This window comes from Schistocerca serialis, chromosome 6 (genome assembly GCF_023864345.2).
Source record: "Schistocerca serialis cubense isolate TAMUIC-IGC-003099 chromosome 6, iqSchSeri2.2, whole genome shotgun sequence".
In the NCBI taxonomy this organism is placed as follows: Eukaryota; Metazoa; Arthropoda; class Insecta; order Orthoptera; family Acrididae; genus Schistocerca; species Schistocerca serialis.
The window spans coordinates 731,204,311-731,221,705 of record NC_064643.1 but is presented as its reverse complement, the minus strand read 5'-3'; the positions used below and the strand labels follow the sequence as shown (position 1 = coordinate 731,221,705).

Here is a 17,395-nt window from a genome sequence, read left to right as displayed (position 1 = left end):
CAATCATAAGATAGATGGTTTGACAATATCTGAGCTGAAGGGCAAAATTTATTGAGTTAGGAGCACATATACAACTGAATTAAGTAAAATACAAGCAAGTGTAATTCTAGCTGTGGCAATGCTCTCGTCTACAACTAAAATCCCATCGTTCGAGTTGGCCAACTCTTTGTTAAGGTATATTGTTGACAGGAGGGAAGGCTATACAAATTCAAGAAGCTGCATTCTTTATTCAATCAATATTCATCTATTTAAAACGTCGCTGCAGTGCTCCCCATTCACATATATTAGAATTTTGGAATATTGCCACTGTAAAGATCTCTCTTCAAGAGAGTAGTTTGCAAACCATTCTCTGGCCACGCCGGATTAGCCGAGTGGTGCCGGCATGGTAGCTCAGCGTGCGCGGTCAGAGGGTTAGCTAACTTCCGTAATAAAAAACTGAGTGAACGGATCAACAAAGAATCTGAACGGCTGTCATCGGACGTCCGCCACGAGCAAAATCATCGACCAATATAGAGCAAAATGAAAGCGGTCAAAGGCGCTGCAGTCATGGACTGTGCGGCTGGTCCCGGTGGAGGTTCGAGTCCTCCCTCAGGCATGGGTGTGTGTGTTTGTCCTTAGGATAATTTAGGTTAAGTAGTGTGTAAGCTTAGGGACTGATGACCTTAGCAGTTCAGTCCCATAAGATTTCACACGCATGTGAACATTTTTGAAACCATTCTCTTCTTAATGCGGCCTGCTTCGAGTAATTATTGTTGCTAATGTTAAAATTACTGTTAATCTTAATAATTATTGGTGTTAATGAAATAGCGCCATCACCAACTAAAACCGTATCCTACAGCATGTCAAGTGTTCTCAAGTGTAATGCACGCAATATGATATTTAATTTCTGTTCTGGTGATTCATTCATTACAGTACCTTTTTGCTTATCGCATAGTTAACTCTATTTAGATGAAACGTTAAAAGTTCTGGTGACAGTCTAAGATGATTAAAAGAACTTCTTGGATCTTCCGTTGTAAATTATTTCAGCAAGGATGCTGAGCAACCGACCTGACGTCTTTTCATCATCCAGTCAAGAATAGAAACAAGTTTCTTTTTTTTTTTCTTATGCAGCGATTCCACGCAACAAGCTTTAACTCCATCACAACTCGTGCAACGTGCAGCTGCCAAAACTTTCATTTCAGGCACGAATCAGGGACCCACAAAACGACGAAACTGAAGAGTGTTCAGGTGGCGCCGTGTCTACAGTCATATATGAAACCACTTGCGTGCAACTCATTCCACGCAACGAGTGGCGCAACCCAATGTCGTCGTGTAAACTAGGCTTAACGTTGACGTGCACACGGGGGAATTCCCAACGTCACGAGACACAGCACTGCCGAAACATGGCACAAGCTGGTTGGCGTGGTTTTGCGCTCTCAGCGCTCTCCAGTGGCGGTTGTCGGCTTTATTTGGTCGCTTACCGTACAGTGAGTTTACAGAAATGGACACGAGGAGAATTCCTACATTATCTCTATTAAAACGAACATTTCCTTTCCTCCCCGTATGCCACTTATGTTGTTCTGTCTGTGGCATACATTAATAAAAAGTTTATATCCGCGAACGTGTTATAAGACAAAAGCGAAAGATACATGTCCACTCAGGAAAGACATCAGATAGTAAAAGTTTACAACATCAAACAAACTCACCCCTGACAGAGAGTGCAGTTATATTTACATTACATCAAATATTACAGAAGTTATTTCTAGTAACTTCATACGAAACTCCCACAAACTTTTATAAAATGCGAAGGTGAAAACAAAATTGGATAACCGGGGAACGTAAACCCTCAACCAATGTGTGTTTGGTTCCAAATCTCGATACTACCGTCAACTACAGTGCGCTGGAACTCCGCTTAAATCAGCTTCATTTTCTGTACCTTCATCCCCTAAATGTTACTGACATTAAATTTAACAGTTCCTAAGAAGAAGAACAGCATGTTTTCATGAATCTTAAATGGGTCGGTGCCTTAAAACGGACTACTCTTATAACACACGAGTTATAATACGAAAATAACTAGATACGAAAACTCTTTGACCATCATTTGACATATCCCGTAATTTTATTACAACAAATCTTGTCAGTAACGATTCGTTCTCCAGACATTCAAAGTGCTGGTGCTTAGAAACAGCATGTATTAATACGGTGTAGCGTGCAGTGTAAAACCCTTCGAATATGGGCTTCTGCTGAACACGACAAAGACATTATGGCTTCTTGCTGCCTGCTTGTGACGTAAGGAGCTTTCATGCTTCCTATTGGTTCTGACATGTTGTGTGTTTCACGTGATGAAATGGTTTCTCAACCAGGAATTGCAGGAAGCGACGTCAGAAAACTCGTAGAGCGCCGTGTCAACCTTAGCTAGGTCGACCCGTTAGCCAACGGCAGTAGGGAGACAAGGGGAGTGCAATCCCATTCTCCATTGTTGCCAAATTTATTCAAGATGGCGGAGATGACGTCATCCAAGACGGCGGCATGTAGACTTTGCAACAGCATATGACGTCATCCAAGATGGCGCATTTTGGCGGGAGAATAGTCCAATTGTGCTACGTCCACTAACCTAACCTCAAGAAAAAATGGAGGGAAGTTTGAATTTTAGCGGGAAAATAGTGCAATTGTGCTATGGTCCACTAACTAAAGCCTCCAGAAGAAAAAAAATGGCGGGAAGTTTGAATTCCAACAGGATAATGCATGCAAAGACCGTACTTGTCTTTATTATTATTATTGATTATCATTCATTAACAGTCATTACTATTTATTATCATTCATTATCATTTATTATTATTTATTGTTATTTATTATTATTTATTATCATTTATTATTATTTATTATTATTTATTATTATTGACCTCCCACCACTAGAAATTCCCTCCAAATTCAAATTCCAACACGATAATGGCTGCAAAACCTGACTTTTGTTTATTATTGTTCATTATCATTTATTAATATTCATTATCATTCATTGTCATTTATTATCATTCATTGTCATTTATTATCATTCATTATCATTTATTATTATAGGCCTACCTCCTCTAGAAAATTGCGCCAAATTCAAATTCCAACACGATATTCTCTCGAAAACTGTACTTCTATTTATTATCATCATTTATTATTTATTCAAGATGTCCGATTTTCTCGGTGATAAAGCCATTTTCCTTACACCCATAACAAAAATCTATCACACGTTCAAATCCCAACACCATAATTGAACACATGTATGAGCTTTCTCTGTCACTTCTCTTTTTTCACTGGTAACCTATCATAATCGCGTTAAATAATAAACTGCACTTATAGTAATGTAATTCACGTCCTTTGATTTTGCAGGGGGGAAGGGACTGAAGACTTTATTTCAAGCAGTACAGTCATCACTTGTTCTCCAACACAGTCAGCACACACATCTTTGATATCGCAGTGCAGTCACCATGACATCCACGCTCCAACTGAATTAGTTCAAATCCTCGCCACCCCCAGGCCAGCACACGGAGACACTGCCTACGCCTGTCACGTGAGTCGGCCAACCATTAGTGCGGGGGGCGAGCCCAGCAGTCGCTCACACGTCGTAAACATGTTTTCGCTGGACACGCTGGAACTTGTCGAGTTTGACGTCACAGCGGCCCCTTGTCCACTCGCCATGTGTATTCGTCACCTCCGCACGTTTCCCGCCAAAATTGTCTGCCTCAGAGCTGAATCACACAACAGTCGACCGTTCGCTGCCACACTTTTGGCGCCACGTTGAAACCTGTCGATGCCGACCGCTCACCATCCATCATGTGTCCGTGTGCGAGCGAGAACGCAGTGCTACACTTTTGGCGGCAAAGTCTGCTCGATAGTGGAATCCGCCACGACTACATAACAGCACGTTTGGACCACACTAGAACGCCTGCTAATTGACTCGCTCTCGCGTGCATGTAATAACTGTATAATCGCTGCGCCGCCGCCCCGCTTTCGTCACACACCCTCCATACACGCGACGGACATAGCCTTCTGTAAATACCTCGAAAATGACTCTTTATTTCAGACATTACGTTCATGCAGGTGTGTCCCAACTGACTTCTCCATGCTCACACAGCGAAATTCCAGAGCGCAGCTGACATACGCGCGGCCGGCTGAGCCTGCTCCATCGACAGCTCCCTGGCCGGCTGATGTCAAGCGACCAACGGTGCCCGCACAGCCCCCACGCCCAGCACGCCAGGTGGGCGGCGGCGAGCGGCGCCTCAGGGTCCAACCACAAACGGTCAGCCGCGCTTGTCTCAGAGTCCGACTACGTAAACATCTTTCCGCGACCGCGAGCACTTAACGCCGGACACGATGTAACCTGTCGACCGCGTGCCGGACAAAGGATACGTTTGGCGCCAGAGTTTGCTCGACAGTGGAATCCACCATGACCATATGACAGCGCGTTTGCTCATCGCAGGAATGCTCACTAATTCACTCTCACCACCCCACTATATTAAATAATTGAATTTGCAACCAGCGCCAAGTTTGACTTCTGCCAATAAACAGAGCTCACTTGCGCTTCCGCCACCAACCTAAGAAAAATTGTTTCAAACTAAGCCACCAGCACTCAACCTCTTCCTACACGTTTGTGGTAAACGGACTCACCCTGCACTAGGTTTACAGGTGGAGGAACGAATTTACTTTATTTAGGAATGGAGTGTATGTATCACACCGACATGCCCCACATCATACAGACATGCAAAACACTCCTACATAACTCATTTATAATGTTCTAGACACATGCTTGCTAATTGTAAACAGTTAAAAATAACTCATAGCACAGCCTACAGACACGCGAACCGCTCGTAAATAATGCAAAACATTCACCTCCAAATAGCCAAACAACTGCTAATTTTCGGAAATAATTTCAGTGCATAGGCTGATGGAAGGAGGAACGAGTGTACTTTATTTATTTGTGAGATATATTTTTGAAACTGTTACTTCTCATAGGTTTCGATATGTAACGCTCACATAAGGCAGTTTCTGAACTCCAGTAGTGTACTAGACTTGGCAACACAACCACACCCATCAAGATATTCATTCCAATCCAGACCTGTACCTCCTCTACAGATAAATTTGTCCAGTTATTTCTCTACTCACTCACATTCTGACCAGATTGCCGTTATTGCGCAAAAACAACTCAGACTGGGCTGTACTGCTCGGGGAAGTAAGGAAGGGCTGCACTCTATTTATTTGAAGCCCTTTTATTTAGTCGTGGAGTATATTTGTCACAAAACACCCGCACTGATCCCACTGTGGTAATCTGACACAGGCCACAAACGCGTAAACAACTCCTAATTTCACCACACAATAGCAAACAGCTCTTAAATGATGCAGTACACAATATCAGCAGACGAGCTCTGTACTCTTAAACTCTGCAAATAAAGCACCGCACAGTGCACAGACGTGCTCTCAAAATAGTGCAACAGACGCGCCCAAACACCCCCACCTGCCAAACCGACTAAAAGTCTCTGCTCGGCCTCCCCCAAACATGACCTCAACACAGTCGCATTCGCACCTATCACCGGAGAAATTGATATCGCCTATGCGCCTTAGATTACGCTCCAAGGCAGGCCGCGCGTGCGTGCGGTCGGCGGGGAAGGGGATTCCAGAGTCTCCAGCCAAGTTCAGTTTCCGAGCGCTCGTGACAGCCGACACATGTGAAAGCTGCATTGTTCTTCTCGTGTATACCGCCGGCGTCTCAGGTCTGGACCTGCCTTCACGTCTATTCTCAGAATAGCTCATAGCTCGTTGACACACTCGATTAACGCGGCCGGGCAAAACATTTACTACTCGCATGCAACCGAGATGGTGACGGAGAACCAATCACTCTGATCTGCACTGCAGGCGCGTGTAATCATTGAGAACACTCTATTTTTTTCGAACGACTTATTTAACCATACAGTGTATCTATCACGCTATCACAAAACACCAATCCCAGATGTGCCCTGGGCCATGTTGCACAGCCCACAGACACGCACCCAATCATAATTTCAGTACGCACTATAGCAAGCTGCTAATAAATAATACAACACACAGATGTGTAGATACGCTCAGTACTCGTAAACTATCCTAATAACGCGGAGCAGAGCCTGCAGATCCGCTCGCAAAATAACTCGGCACACGTGCGCAGGTACCCCCCACTCTGCACCATGCCCACAGGATCGTGAAGTCACCCATCCGTCTGATTTCAGACCTCGCACAGCCCCTGCTCGGCTTCCGCAAGCGTGAGTTGGCGTGGTCAACGCGCTCGTCAGCGGGCAAAGCACACACACACACACGTCCGTCCAGGACCGCGATCCCTAGCCGCGACCACCGAACGCGTGTGAAAGCCAACTTTATATCAAAGTAGCATAATTCCAAAGCGCAGCCTCCATACGCTACACATCATAGCAGCACCTGTCTTTACCTCCTATGACACTGTAGCACACTGCACATTGCTCCTCACATGACATTACACGGCCCTTTAACTAAACATAACTACACATCCCTGCTCTCTCAGCCATCTAAAAACCTTCTCAATATTATTCTTACTTTACAACATTTTTTAAAAAAATAAGATCTTATTTACACCTCCCACAGCAACTAACCTCACAACCGTCCCACCATCAGCATACACAAACGTCCTCAACCCTATCTTGACACTCATATATCACCCCACAAACCATGCCCATCAATCAATTTACCATTCTCATCCCATCTTTTCGAATTACAAACGTAGCCTCTATCTAAACACCAATCAACTCATCTTTCTCGCACTTTCAACAGTAAAATTAATTTTACACACACCCAGAAATACCAAACGCAATTAAAGAGTCAAACTTTTATACAGAGCATCAAGCACATACGACAATATTCAAAGCCTGGTCCATATTTACCACCTCCACCTTCAATTAAATATTATTACCATTGCTGCAACATTCTGCCAGCGCTCGATTTGTACCTATTTTTCCGCTCTTAACTGTTGTCACTAGCAGTCGAATATCACTAACTATAGATTGCATAAATTTCCACATAAAAAAATCTCGCCCTGCCGTTTAGAGACTCCTATATCCTAACACATAGCATCATTCAACTATCACTTGATCTTATCTAATAACTCATCCATCAGGTCTGGAGGGATGGTCACCCCTTCCTTTCTTTCTTTCAGCAGCAGACAGCTATTTTTTTTACAGTGGTAGCTAAACTGCGCCATCAACTTAACATCACCATTCGCAAAACATATCTTCAAATACGTAAACACACTTACTCAATTACAAGCGGTCCCACTGAGGACATGACCTTCAATATTACAGTTCTTAATCCAATAACCACCGAATCAAGTACTAAATGCTCAAACTAATCCCATAGCGCCTTACAAAGTGAGTGTCCGAGCGCTGGCGGCATGTCAAAGCCACATAGCTGTCCATCTAAACAGCCATCCACTCAGCCCCCAGGACCAGAATGCTGAAGTGGGCTCTCCCTATACCTGTTCTCCAGCTATTGTCTAACGACATACAGTGCACAAATGGATACCTGAATAGCGCAGATCTCTATCTCCCCCTTGCATCTCCAACAGGACCTGTAAACAGTGTCTCCCCCAGCCAGCGAACTCGACGTCATTCACCCTTCACTCACAGTTTCCACTCGCCTGTATAAAACCATATTCACTCCTGCCAAAACTCACTTAATAATAAAAAAGCATTCTCCCTTTCTGAGCATAGATGAGTATGCATTTGTCTTCACCCATCTTATCTCTCCAATTAAAGTCAGAGATAGACATATCTATTACCTTCTGCAACCTGTCTATAAACAGAACGATCTCAGTTACTACAACAGGACCTTGTTTTGACCATTCGCCGGAAATGCACGCAATGTTGTACGCCTCAAACTAGGTACAAGTACAACAGAACCTCAACACCCTATCATCTTTATCCTCTACCATCAAACAGTGAAAAAGTCACGAACGCACCAATGCGATCCACATCCAGCGCGGACAAACGAAATACACAATACTCCCCCTGAATAACTCATAGTGCAACCATCCAAGAATTCCTAACAGCTCACCAAATCCAACACCTCAAACTACAAATGCCTATATGAACAAGATCGTATTAAATATACACACATGCTGCAGAGACCCCTTTAAAGTTTGATTACCCATACTCTAAACGAATGAGAAGCTGCCTCTGGCCCTTGTTCAAACAATGTTTTCTAACACGCTTTTGCACACTGCCGAGCATTTCGTCTTTCTGCCGCAACTTCGAAGTCATTATCTGATTCTAAACAGACATTAACACAGACTGATGCATGGTCTCTCACAGGAAACTATACCTTGCACCTTATAAATCATATTCTTACAGTCGATAGCATAACATTGAATGTTTTTAAATAAAGGACACCCACAACACAAGGAAAATAGAAGAGCCTGCTGGCGTTGTAGCCACTTCTCTCGAAAGTGATTGACCACCTCTACATTTAAACTCATATGTCGCAGTGACCGAATAGTTTATAACTCTGCATTCAATTTCTAGTTATTCGTCATTTTTGCACTCAAGTACAGGATCACCGTTTTCGGTGCTAGCAACCCTGGAAGTTGCGGTCCATCAGCCAAAATTTCTCCCCCAGCTCAAGCAAGCATTGTCAGTCAATCATTATGTCGTACCCAATGCACAGATGCGATGAATGAGACACCACCGATCAACTGTAATATTATCCATCACAGCTGATATCGCGAAAAATTTTACAGTAAGTCCAGCACCTGCCAATCATGTGACAGCTTGTTTTCTTAATTTCAGTATCATAGCTAAACCATACATCCTCTACTTTGCAAGTATCATTGCGACCATTCATAGATGACTGCTCAGCACGTCCATTCACACTTAATTCTCGAACACATAAAGACGATCAAATTATACCAGACAACGATATACATATTTCTAAGACCTCGCGCATAGTATTCGATCAATTTCTCTGCGTATGGCGATCACAGAGCTATCTAGTCCTCTTACGTTAAAAGACCATCCTTACCTCGGCATTGACCTACCTTCGCCGGCCGAAGTGGCCGTGCGGTTAAAGGCGCTGCAGTCTGGAACCGCAAGACCGCTACGATCGCTGGTTCGAATCTTGCCTCGGGCATGGATGTTTGTGATGTCCTTAGTTTAGTTAGGTTTAACTAGTTCTAAGTTCTAGGGGACTAATGACCTCAGCAGTTGAGTCCCATAGTGCTCAGAGCCATTTGAACCATTTGACTTACCTTCCCCGCAACATCGCTATCCAATTATTCCTCAACCGAGCAGACAAATACTCCACCTCTCTTGACTGAATAGAGCTTTCCTAGTCCTAATCCATCCAAGTGCACCACATTTCTCGAAATGTAACCAAGTCTTGGAGCTTAGCACACCATATCGAACTATAGTAACAGATCTCAAAGTGCCTTCATTTAATAGCACACAGTTAAGAAGAACAAGAACGGAGCGATATTTATACACAACGTAGTTCGATAGATTTTTAAGCAAATCATCCAATCTATCATGTGTAAAGTATTGTTCTAGAGTCCATGATCAGTGCACCGAAGGTTCCGGTAGGAGAGAGAGGGAGAGAGAGAGAGAGAGAGAGAGAGAGAGAGAGAGAGAGAGAGAGAGAGAGAGAGAGAGAGAGAGAAAGAGAGAGAGAGAGAGAGAGAGAGAGAAAGAGAGAGAGAGAGAGAGAGAAAATAAACACAAACACACACACACTCCAAAGACTACAACGTTCAGCACTTAAAAATGGGCAATAACCTTAGATCGCTCACTTTTCCGTCCTGTCAGACGTACATTCTTCTCCCCAGTCACCTTACGTTGAGCTATCTCTACCCCAATCGTAAAACTTTTCCTTTCTATGATACGAGCCCAATATAGCCCTGCGGATACGTCTAGTGCCCAATGATCACACCAGATCACAAGTTAGAAATAATACTATTACTCCATCAGGTCTGTATAAAAAATGATAGTTATTAGCAGCCGGTACAGCCTACAAGCAAACAAATACGTATAACAGCAGCGTCCAACATGTGAAAATTAAAATTCATCCCGTCACCGACTCTGTAAACACCCGTCTGTCGGGTAAGTGTGTACACAATGATTACAACCCCTCACAAATACCCACAGCTAACTTAGTTATGACGCTGAAGTCTCGATTTTACACCGAGCATGCGACAGGGTGGGGATCGCGTAAATCAAAGTGCGTTTAGAGAAATGTGTCAACCTTCACCGTTAACGATCGCAAGTAGACAGCGCTTTAAACCACATACCGAACACGTAGGTAAACGTTTTGCATTATTTACGAGTGGCTTGCGTGTCTGTAGGCTGTGCTATGAGATATTTTTAACTGTTTACAATTAGCAAGCGTGTGTCTAGAACATTATAAATGAGTTATGTAGGAGTGTTTTGCATGTCTGTACGATGTGGGGCATGTCAGTGTGATACATATACTCCATTCCTAAATAAAGTAAATTCGTTCCTCCATCTGTGGACCTAGTGCAGGGTGAGTCCGTTTACCAGAAACGTGTAGGAAGAGGTTGAGTGCTGGTGGCTTAGTTTGAAACAATTTTCTTCGGTTGGTGGCGGAAGCGCAAGTGAGCTTTGTTTATTGGCAGATGTCAAACTTGGCGCTGGTTCCTTGGAGGAGGATGTGGCGGTCTGGTCCTCGAAAAGTAGTTGAAATTAGGGAGTTGAACACGTTTGCATACGTATATGTAATTGTAAATTCAATTATTTAATATAGCAGGGTGGTGAGAGTGAATTAGTGAGCGTTCCCGCGATGAGCAAACGCGCTGTTATACGGTCATGGTGGATTCCAGTATCAGTGAAACTCTGGCGCCAAACGTATCCTTTGTCCGGCACGCGGTCGACAGGTTACATCGTGTCCGGCGTTAAGTGCTCGCGGTCGCGGAAAGATGTTTACGTAGTCGGACTCTGAGACAAGCGCGGCTGACCGTTTGTGGTTGGACCCTGAGGCGCCGCTCGCCGCCGCCCACCTGGCGTGCTGGGCGTGGGGGCTGTGCGGGCACCGTTGGTCGCTTGACATCAGCCGGCCAGGGAGCTGTCGATGGAGCAGGCTCAGCCGGCCGCGCGTATGTCAGCTGCGCTCTGGAATTTCGCTGTGTGAGCATGGAGAAGTCAGTTGGGACACACCTGCATGAACGTAATGTCTGAAATAAAGAGTCATTTTCGAGGTATTTACAGAAGGCTATGTCCGTCGCGTGTATGGAGGGTGTGTGACGAAAGCGGGGCGGCGGCGCAGCGATTATACAGTTATTACATGCACGCGAGAGCGAGTCAATTAGCAGGCGTTCTAGTGTGGTCCAAACGTGCTGTTATGTAGTCGTGGCGGATTCCACTATCGAGCAGACTTTGCCGCCAAAAGTGTAGCACTGCGTTCTCGCTCGTACACGGACACGTGATGGATGGTGAGCGGTCGGCATCGACAGGTTTGAACGTGGCGCCAAAAGTGTGGCAGCGAACGGTCGACTGTTGTGTGATTCAGCTCTGAGGCAGACAATTTTGGCGGGAAACGTGCGGAGGCGACGAATACACATGGTGAGTGGACAAGGGGCCGCTGTGACAAGTTACAGCGTGTCCAGCAAAAACATGTTTACGACGTGTGAGCGACTGCTGGGCTCGCCCCCCACACTAGTGGTTGGCCGACTCACGTGACAGGCGTAGGCAGTGTCTCCGTGTGCTGGCCTGGGGGTGGCGAGGATTTGAACTAATTCAGTTGGAGCGTGGATGTCATGGTGACTGCACTGCGATATCAAAGATGTGTGTGCTGACTGTGTTGGAGAACAAGTGATGACTGTACTGCTTGAAATAAAGTCTTCAGTCCCTTCCCCCCTGCAAAATCAAAGGACGTGAATTACATTACTGTAAGTGCAGTTTATTATTTAACACGATTATGATAGGTTACCAGTGAAAAAAGATAAGTGACAGAAAGCTCGTACATGTGATCAATTATGGTGTTGGGATTTGAACGTGTGATAGATTTTTGTTATGGATGTAAGGAAAATGGCTTTATCACCGAGAAAATCGGACATCTTGAATAAATAATAAATGATAATAATAAATAGAAGTACAGTTTTCGAGACAATATCGTGTTGGAATTTGAATTTGGCGCAATTTTCTAGTGGAGGTAGGCCTATAATAATAAATGATAATGAATGATAATAAATGACAATGAATGATAATAAATGACAATGAATGAGAATGAATGTTAATAAATAATAATGAATAATAATAAACAAAATTAAGGTTTTGCAGCCATTATCGTTTTGGAATTTGAATCTGGAGGCAGGTCAATAATAATAAGTAATAATGACTCATAATAAATAATAATAAATGATAATAAATGATAATGAATGATAATAAATAATAATGAATGTTGATGAATGATAATCAATAATATTAATAAAGATAAGTACGGTCTTTGCATGCATTATCCTGTTGGAATTCAAACTTCCCGCCATTTTTTTCTTCTGGAGGCTTATGTTAGCGGACGTAGCACAACTGTACTATTTTCCCGCCAAAATTCAAACTTCTCGCCATTTTTTCTTGAGGTTAGGTTAGTGGACATAGCACAATTGGACTATTCTCCCGCCAAAATGCGCCATCTTGGATGACGTCATGCGCTGTTGCCAAGTCTACATGCCGCCATCTTGGATGACGTCATCGCAGCCATCTTGAATAAATTTGGCAACAATGGAGAGTGGGGTGGCACCCCCCTTGTCCCCCTGCAGAGGGCCTATTGAAAGTGTATCCTTGACAGCTGCAAAGCTGGTGATCGCTTAGGCCCAGCAGCCCCTCGTCTTGATTGATTACAGAAGTTAGTGTTGTCTCAGTCTCATTACTAAGCGGGAAGATCGGCAAGTAAAGCACAATAATTTTTTTCTCTCCTGGTGTTGCAGCTGAAATGTTGAAACTTCAAGACGATATAGTTTGTGGTTGGCACTACAGAGGGTATTTTGTTTTCATGTGCATCTCTAGCGCGGGTAGCCTGAACTACGGAACAAAATGGCGTGCGTGTTACTGTTGTCAACATGTGGAGTGAAATTCACAGGGTGTAGCGTGTATGCGGACGACAGTACGGACCGTGGCAATGTCTCCAGGTGGTGTGTATTCTTCCAAGACGGCCGTGTGAACCTTAGTGATTCGCCACGCTGCGAGCGGGCGGTAACAGCTGCAACCCCGCAGAATTTCGCACCTATTGAGGCAGTACTTTTCAACGACCAGAGTGTGAAATTGCGTACCATATAGCAACACTTCAACATTTCCTAAGCTGCGGTGTACGATATTATTCATGACACATTGAAATTTTGTAAAGTTAATGCTCGCTGGGTTCCTTAGAACCTGACAGACAACCAGAAAGGCCAGCGCATGGTGGTAAGCTTGGATCTCCTTAATGCGCCTTACGCTGCACAAGGACGAGGACTTTCTGAAAGGAATCGTCGCTGGTGACGAGTCGTGGGCGTTTCACTACGTACCCTAAACCAATCAGGCCTCTACAGAGAGGAAACATGCTGGTTCGCCAGTAAGAAAAAAAAATTCAAAGTGACTCATTCTGCTAGGAAAGTGCTTGTGACAGCCTTCTGGGATATGCATGGCGTGTTATTAGCGGACTTCGTTGAACACGGGACCATTGTGGTGAATGCTGCTACCTACATTGGTGGACTTCAATGAACATGGGACCACTGTGAATGCTGCTGCCTACATTAAAACGTCGGTTGAGTTGCGTCGTGTGCTTCGTGACAAACGCCATAATATTAATGCTGACCGTGTCAAGCTTCTTCATGATAATGTTCGCCCCCATGGTGCTGCTCCTGTTCGTGAGAAAATCGCCCAATTTGGGTAGGAGGTGCTTCAGCATACACCATGCATTCCGGACCTTGAACCGTCGGACTTTCTTCTATTTGGTCGGCCAACTAACGCTTTGCGACAGATGCGGAAGTGAAATCAGCAGTTCGCAGATGATTATGCTCGAACCAAACGGACTCCCGCGAACAGGGCCTACTGAAACTGGTACCCCGATTGAAGAAATGTGTTGAGAACTTTGATTACTATGTATAATATTAGGTAAAAGATGGAAGTTCATTTGTGATTTTTTTGTTTTGTTACCGATTAATCTTTCTGCCAATAAAATTGTTGTGCGTTACTTTTCGAAGTTCCCTCGAATATGCAAGCTCAGATGCGGTAGCCTCTGTTTTATTCCTGCAGTGTTTATATTTGTATTTCTATCCAAATGTTTGAGTGAAGCGAAAGCAAGACTCCTTGGAAATTTCAGAGTCAATTTTTGTCCGAATCTTCGTAGACAAGCGAAGAGTAGGAAATGAACAAATAGGGTGTCAATTTGACCAGCGTGAGGCTCTAGTGTTGCAAACAAAGACTTAATTCCATGAAAGTAATCAGGGTGATGAAGATAAATTTAATTGGTGGTTTGATGGAAAATTACGCGATGAGTATTTGTTTGCATTTTCATAGGCAGTAATCAGAGTAATTAGGACAAAATATGAAACTAAGAAATTTTGAAAAAATGCGGGCGTATGTTCTGTGTACTGACTTGTCAAAAAATAATAAATAGAATAGATTAGGGAAACATTTTACGCACCGTTGTATGATGCTCGAACTCTTGTACAGAAAACGAGATGTCGAATGGGATTTTAAAGTTCAGTGTTTCGCTTAGGACCTTATAATTTTGAAAAGTACTAGAGGGTGTTTCTCTGGCGAAATTTCAGTCTGTGATCTCCTTACGACACTGATGTATGAGCATCTCAGCTTCTGTATGTGATTTCGAGCATCTTTTCAAAGGCTCTTCAAATGTTCCTCAAAACTTTTTAAGAATTTACAGTTCAACCAGACAAAAATCGCCTAGTACTCTTTAAAATTCTGAGACTATACACTAAACATTGAACTTTAAATCCTCAGTCAGCACCTCATTTGCTGTATTCGATTTCTATCGTCGTTTAAAGGTGCTTCAAATGTTTCCGTCATCTATTTTATTTCTTACTTTTAGACAAATCGTTTCATAAAACATTTGGGGTTCGAGTGCCGTAATGGTCACGTAAATAAAGAACCATTACAACGTGAAGACGTTATCACTTGGCCTGCTTGTCGACTGATTTTACACTACTGGGCTAAACTCAAATATGAAGTCTATGCACAGAATCCGTGGATCCAGGAGGATTTAAAAAGTTCGTTATGGAAGTGTTTATGACCACATTATTTTGTGATTTCCTTTTTGTTACTGTTGCGGATGAAATTTTGCAATGCAAGTGTGCTTCTTGGCATTAAACTCATGACGCAAAGTTATTATGAACTGTTAGCGCAATTAACTGCTGAATTGTCCTCAGATTCCACGTCCTTTGTTTTCCAGATGGTGTGTTGGTCCAACCACATATAGCAAAATGTGATTAATACAGTTTTAAACTAAGCCTTGTACCACTGTTCTGTTTTTGTAAGTAGACTCTCTTAGCTGCATCAAGCTGGTGCTCTCCGACAGTTTGACACAACAGTTCCTTATAACATGAACTTCCATATTAGGCAACAATCGGTTTCGTGATAAAAACAAGTGTTGTTATTTCTTTGAAACTACTATTCGGATTTTGAAGCGTGAAACGACGTTGAATTCATCTCATTTAGAACTACAATGCTAGCAGCGGAAATTACTTAAGTTCCATTTGAAAAAAGCCAAGTTGATACCGACACCTCTGTAACTAATCCATACATATAAGTATCATAAAAAATATATGTATGTGTGCGTATGTATGTATGTATACATGTTCCACATCTCCTAAACCACTGGATAGATTTGAACCAAACTTGGTACACATATACCTTACTGTCGTGCAACATCACGGTGGGGGTAAGAACAACCTCCCTGTCAAAGGGGTGGGGGTGGGGGTGAGAAATAAGCGAAGCCTGCGATGCAAGAATTTCCAGAAATCATTCATCAAGTACTTGAGAATGAGAGCACTATGCGTCTTGCAACAAACCTTACATATAATTTCAAATCATTATGAAACTTTTTCTCGCTGACAACGCCTGCAAAATGATGAAATGAAAAATGTTTGTCGCTTGCTATTTTTTCGCTGCTCATGCAGTAAACGTACCGAGTGAGACATGAGCTAATAATTTATTATTTCTTTACTGCTAATTGTGTTCCTGACACATTTTATAAACAGTATGCACATATACCACTGAACGGTAGTGCAAAATTATGTCCTTGTACAACATAAACTTCAGGGGACACGACATCATAATCAATGACATGCATTAAAAATTGCCCCATCATGCATGACGTTTAAATTTGTCATATCATCGCTACTAATTCCATTCGTAACACATCTTGCAGACAGTATTCACATACGCCTCTGAATGTACCCACAAAATTATTTCATTGTACAACACACAGTTCAGGAGATATGACGTCACAGTCATTAAGTACAAGGCCAGATGCTGCGTGGTACAGACGTAGATGCACAGCTGTAACTAAATACCTTGGCAACGCCGGGTTTCGCCAATAGTGTAGCTATAAAAAGAGTCTGTACGCTGTAGCATTTAGTGAGGACTTTCTCACAATTCATTTGGGCGAAATCATAATTACGATATCTGACACGATTCAGGAAATATCCAAGGTACACAGCTTAGCTGAATCAGCCTGTAGTACGGTTAAGAAAGATGTTATTAAAACAACTCCTCAACACCGACATGTGGTAGTCCAAAAATGTAAAATAAGACTGGAATAGGGTTTTTCAATATCGCCATTTGTTAGTTTTTTTGATGTCTGGTGAAGGAAGAATAGATTAATTAAAAGTATAAAGCAATAACAAATATTACTAAGAAAGTTAAATGTACACAATCACTTTAATGTTGCATTATCATCCGCCAATGCATCTCATACTGATTAACTAAATATACTCTTAAGTAAGGAATTGCTAACAACAGGTTTATAATAACCTTTGTATCCCAAAATGACGCTTCATCTCAAGGTGACATACATTCTGTAAATACAATCACTACATAATAAGTGAGATTAAAGTAATCCTTTCACTCAGTAGATAGAAATGAGATTTATAATAAATTCCTCATATTACTTGTAAATAAACATAAATTAAGGATTTAACTTGCATTTCATTTTAATATGAACAACACTATTAAACATTATTTCAAGGTCCAAGCTGCAGCACATACTTTTCAACAAACCAGTTGTAATTAAAATAATTAAATATGGTTTTAGTACATATCTATAGTTCGATTAATATTAAACTTTTTAGTATTGGTAAAGCTATTACTGAATTATTTATGATTATAAATAAACCATTTCTGTAGTTTTGTATTGACATCGTTTTCAGCGTGGG

The 17,395-nt window shown here is 42.6% G+C and overlaps 1 protein-coding gene across 1 annotated transcript in view; it reads left to right on the top strand.

Moving 5' to 3' along the window:
- The window catches only part of LOC126485053 (sialin-like), a 259,946-nt gene that overhangs the window by 49,509 nt on the left and 193,042 nt on the right, over nucleotides 1-17,395 (top strand). The window lies entirely within an intron of this gene.